The sequence below is a fragment of the Malania oleifera genome, chromosome 12 (genome assembly GCF_029873635.1).
Source record: "Malania oleifera isolate guangnan ecotype guangnan chromosome 12, ASM2987363v1, whole genome shotgun sequence".
Classification (NCBI taxonomy): Eukaryota; Viridiplantae; Streptophyta; class Magnoliopsida; order Santalales; family Ximeniaceae; genus Malania; species Malania oleifera.
In genome coordinates this window covers 50,479,582-50,485,581 of record NC_080428.1, presented here as the reverse complement: position 1 = coordinate 50,485,581, position 6,000 = coordinate 50,479,582, and positions in this window count along the sequence as shown.

Below are 6,000 nucleotides of genomic sequence, written 5' to 3'. Positions count from 1 at the left end.
GTTTACCTCACTCCATAAGGGTAGGTTGTAACGGTGTCGCTCCAGCCGGTAAGTTAGCAAAGGTAGTGGAATCCTCTAAACAGGTATGACTTGAAGCGGGGACGTAGGCGGAATGGGCCGAACCCCGATAACATATTGTGTGTCTATCTCTCTTTGCTATTTACCTTTCCTGCACACGAATGTTTATATTTGATATATTGTGTATGCTGTGCATGATTTAAATTGTTTACTGTATTGATTGCCTCACATACATGCATTAAATAGTTGGGAAATACTGAGTTTGCTATATTTGTTTCATTAATCTACTCAATTAAATATTATTGAGTTTTGTAACAGATTAGACGGACCCTAGGTTGAGTAATACTATTGTTATCTAATTTAACCTAGGAAGAAATTTTAAAATATCCAATTCACCCCCTCCCCCTCTTGGGATTGCACCATTCCTATCATTCATTTTTTTATTATTATTATTATTATTATTTTTTTTTTGCTGTTTGAAAATTTTTAAAAGGCTGAAGAATAAATACAGAAAAGCTATTGACTCAGTTAATGATCCACTTATTAAAAAAAATTCTAGATTATAAGACCTCAAAGGAGTTTTAAAAAACAACACTCTTTAAACAGATAGATTGTAGTAGACACACCCATAGCTTAATGTCAGAAACAAGGATAATTGCAAATATCATAAACAAACTCATGTTCATACCTATAGCTTAATAGCAGAAACAAAGATAATTGCAAATGGATAAATAAATAAGATAAAAATATAATGAAAACCTACTAAGCTGAAGAACCCAAAACACACTCAACACAGATAGATATATATATATATATATATATATATATATATATATATATAATGATAATTTAAAAACAGAAGTTAAATAAATCTTAAAAGCATATCCAGAATGAAAGTAATTCCTAGAATTAAGCTATAGTTCAAAACTTCACCTGAAAATTAGCACACACGACTTGCAGCACCCAAGCACCACAGAACTGAAGAAACCACAGCCGGGAGAACGTTGTTTGAATAGAAGCCCAACACTTCCCGAGTCCCAAAACCCTACTAATTAGTTGTTGAATCACTCAAATTGAATGATTTATGCAGCACAAATAGAGCTCGAAATAGCAAAGAAAAGCCCAAATCACTACACCTGAAACGCATTGCTTCCAACCAGATTTCCTAGAAGTTTGTGTCTACAAAGAGAAGCTAAAAAGAGAGAAGAAAGGGATGGGGGAAGGTGGATAGTGAGAGAGAGAGAGAGAGAGAGGATCAGGGAGAGTCAGGGGCAGAGTTCGGGAGATTCCACATCCTCGCATCTTATAATGAATTCCTATTATCAGAAATATATTAGTATAGTATTAGTAAAAATGAACAATCCACGAAACAAAATATTTTTTTTATAAAAGATATAAGAAAATAAATAAAGATAATACAAAAATTTAGAGTTTTTTCCCATTTTATTATTATTTTATAATAAAATATTAAAAAATAATTTGTTTGGGAAAATTTTTTCCGTTTTAAAGCTTACGTAATCTCGCAGGGTGGTCCTGCGAGATTTAAACGACTAGGAAAGTTTCTGTGCTGACGCGTGGCGGCCAAATCTCGCAGGATGGTCGTGAGAGATTCACATGGACATTTGCTGATCCTCCTCATCCGATTCAGTAATAATCTGCATTTCATGATAGTTGATTTTTCAAATTATATATATATATATATATATATATAATAAATTTATACATAGATATATAATTACAGACAGAGAGGAGCTTGAAGAATCCAAAAGCTATAATTCTTTCTCTCTCTCTCTCTTTCTCTCTCTCTCTCTCTCTCTCTCTCTCTCTAGGCTCCTGGAACTTCACCATCGATCCTTGCGATAATCTCTTCGGCAGTGATTCACATGCGGCTTCAGGTGCGACATCGTCGTCTCCAGAACCAGCCAGGTGATGGAGTTCACACTTCACATCTTCCCTGGCCCTATTTGTGTACCTTGGATGCAGTCGATGACTGATTCTAGCACTCTGACACGGGAAATCTCCTAATTCAAAAAGAAAAAAAAAATTTACGGAGTGCCGAAAAATTTTGTCACCCAAAATTTTCAACTGTCACTGACCTTAGATAAAGAAAAAATTATAAAAAAATAAAAAAACGTAATTCTATAAAATTAAACAAAAGAAAATAGAAAAAAAATTGAAAAAACAAAGAAAGAAGCAAAAAGAGGTGCAGGCAGATGCAGAATTAACAATAGAAACTATTGTTTGCATGTTTTTGCTTGCGTTTTGGAACGCAAAAACTAATTATATAGCTCAATCTAAAAACAACCAAAACCGGTCTCAGCCAATACTTCAATCGGCCATCTTTTACAAAACTTTCTTAGCAACCAAACAGAGTGAGAAGTCTACTTGTTTACCTTCTTCTTGTGGCACCTTCAGTTCTACGAATCTCTACAACCCAAAATAGCTAAACGTAAGAATCAAGAGAGCAGCGAGCTTCCCTATGAGCATGATGAAGGTATGGAAAAAACACTCAGCCTCAATGAATAAGCAGAAGAATGAAACTGTTGTAATCTTAGCAATAGAAAATAAAATAGAGTTAACAATAGAAAATCAAATAATACGTTTGGACTTGAAGAGTACTTGATCTGGTGAACATTTGGGTGTGGTGTTTGGTTTTTTTTTGGTGTGTGGGGGGTTATGGTTGGGGAGATGAGATCATGAGAAGGAGTTTTATAGTTCCTTTGGGTTGTATATTTTTAAAATTTTAATGACGTGCAAATTGCTGATAAGGTATAGAGAGGGTGAGCTTGGCACCACTGGCAGGGAATCTGAGAATTGAACCTCCGGCGAGTCGAACACCATATCGCATCAGAAATACGGCGAATTCTGGTGCATTTGACGAAGAGCCCATCGGTGAGCTCCGTAACCTGAATGCAGGCGTGGGGCTTGAGAGTCTTAATTTTGGATTTGTGGTCAAAGGAGACCATGCATTTGGAGACGATGACGAGGGAGGAAGAAGAAGAAGGCATTTTATTTTTCTTCCTAAGAATTAAGTTGGGGTTGCTCTGTTTTCCTGGGGAGTGAATTGAGAAAAGAATAGAGAGAGACAAATATCAATGCTTGAGAGAGAAATAGAGAGAGAAGTGTGTCAGGTGAAACATGCAAAACTCACTACATGAAGACAGCCATCGGACGAGGAGCAGCAAATATTGATGCAAATCTCACATGATGGTCCTGCAAGATTTGGCCGCCACGCGCTAGAACAAGAACTTCCCTAGCCTTTTAAATCTCACAGGATGGTCCTACGAGATTTTTTTAAATCACGCAGGACCACCCTGCAGGATTACGTAAGCCTTAAAATGGGAAAAATTTTCCCAAACAAAGTATTTTTTAATATTTTATTATAAAATAATAATAAAATGGGAAAAAACTCCAGAAATTTATGTTTTTCGGCTATGCCTACTTCACAGGCGGATGAGATAAAAGACTTCATTATCTCGAGAGGAATTACCAGATAATTTCGAAACCGACCTTGTATATCTCTGGCCTTGTACAAGATATCTCTCTTTTCTTTTATCTCTCGTTTTCTTTCTACATACTTAGTTACTTCAAGCATGCAAATGTGTATATAAGCATGCAATGTATGTGTTCCAAATGTGTGTGTGTGTGTGTGTGTGTGTGTGTGTGTGTGTGTGAGAGAGAGAGAGAGAGAGAGAGAGAGAGAGAGAGAGAGAGAGAGAGAGAGAGAGAGAGAGAGGGTGCCCTTTTATGGGGCTATATGGATAAAAAAAAAACATTTATTGGGGTGGAAAAATGATGGGGTGGAAGATGGATGATAAGGGGTGACATTCATATTTTTCATAACACTCTCCCTTGGATGTCACCCATATACTAACTCATTCTACTAAGATCTTTAAGATGTCTCATTCCGATAAGATGAACTAATTTCTTGAATGTTTTAGTAGGCAAAACTTTGGTGAACAAATCTATTAAATTATCACTTGATCGGTTCTGTTAAACATCTATATCACCATTCTACTGGAGTTCATGTGTATAGAAGAATTTTGGAGAGATATGCTTTGTTCTATCACCCTTTACGTATCCTCCTTTTAATTGAATTATAAATGTAGTGTTGTCTTCATATAAAACTATTAGAATATCCTTAATTGATTGAAGACTCCAATTTTCTTGGATATGAGAAATTATTGATCTGAGCCACACGCATTCTCTATTAACTTCATGTATAACTAGTATTTCAGAATGATTGGAGGATGTTATTGTAATCGTTTGCTTTACTAATTTCTAAGATATAACAATTTTCTGTATAAAAAAAATACATATCCAATTTTAGATTTGGCATGGTGAGGATCAGCAGGTCTTGCACAATTGGCCATATACATTAGGGAGCCGATAGCACTTAAATATGGTACTTTAGGATCAAGTAATTCCTCCCCCTCATCATGAGGTCGAAATGGATCCTTCTTAACATCAATTGATCGCACCATCATTGGAGATCTCAAAAGATGAACTTTGTCCATATAAAATTGCCTTAATATCTTTTCGGTATATTTAGATTGATGAACAAGAATTCCGTCATTTATATGTTCAATCTATAGGCCAAGACAATATTTTGTCTTTCCTAAATCTTTCATCTCAAATTTCGTCATTAAATAATTAGTAGCTGTAGTGAGCTCTTCAGGAGTCCCAACTAAATTCAAATTATCAACATAAACAACAATTATAGCTAATCGAGATTCTAATCTTTTAATAAAAAATGCATGGATAAATTAGATCATTTATGAATCCTTCTTTTACAAGGTACTCGCTTAATCGATTATACCACATGCGTACATATTACTTTAATACATATAAAGAACGTTGAAGTTTAATTGAATATAAATTCATGGGTTTTGCTTCAGACAATTTAAATCTTTAAGAAATTTTCATATAAATTTCATTTTCCAACGATCCATATAAGTATGTTATTACTATGTCCCCGGTGTATTTAGGCATTCACTTTAGCCCAGAATCGATGACTTATTTGATCAGTTACAAGGGACCCAAGTCTACTCCAAGATTGATCTCTACTCAAGATACTATCAGGTGAAAATTAAAGCTAAGGATATTCTGAAGACAACATTCAAGACCAGATATGACCATTACGAGTTTCTAGTTATATCATTTGGTCTGACTAATGCACTCACAGCGTTTATAGATTTGATGAACAGGGGTATTCCATCAGTACTTGAACAAGTTTGTTGTGGTCTTTATATATGATATATTGGTTCATTGAAAGAGTTTTGAGGAGCACAAGGATCATTTGAGGCTGGTATTGCAGGTGTTGAGAGAAAAGAAGTTATTCGCCAAGTTTAAGAAATGTGAATTATGGCTGAGGTAGGTCACTTTCCTTAGGCATGTGATCTCCAGGGACGGCATATCAGTAGATCCAAGTAAGATAGAAGCAGTGGTGAATCGGGTAAGACCGGGAAGCGTTCAGAAGATCATAAGCTTCCTAGGTCTAGCGGGGAACTACCGGTGTTTTGTGGATGAGTTTTCTAGATTATCAGGTCCACTGACACAACTCACAAGAAAAAATGTAAAGTTTGAATGGACCAACGATTATGAGCAGAGTTTACAGGAGTTGAAGCAGCGACTGGTCACTGCACTAGTATTATCTATTCCATCAGGAGATGATAGATTTGTTATATACAGTGACGTGTCCTAGAAGGGACTCAGGTGTGTGTTGATGCAGCACGAGAGGGTTATTGCATACGCTTCTCAGCAACTTAAGGAATATGAAAAGAACTACCCGATACATGATTTGGAGTTATTTGTAGTGGTGTATGCCCTAAAGATATGGAGGCATTATCTGTATGGTAGGAAGTGTGAGATCTTCACTGACCATAAAAGTTTGAAGTATTTCTTTACCCAGAAAGAATTGAATATGAGGCAAAGGAGATGGTTAGAGCTCATTAAAGACTATGATTGCACTATCAGCTACCA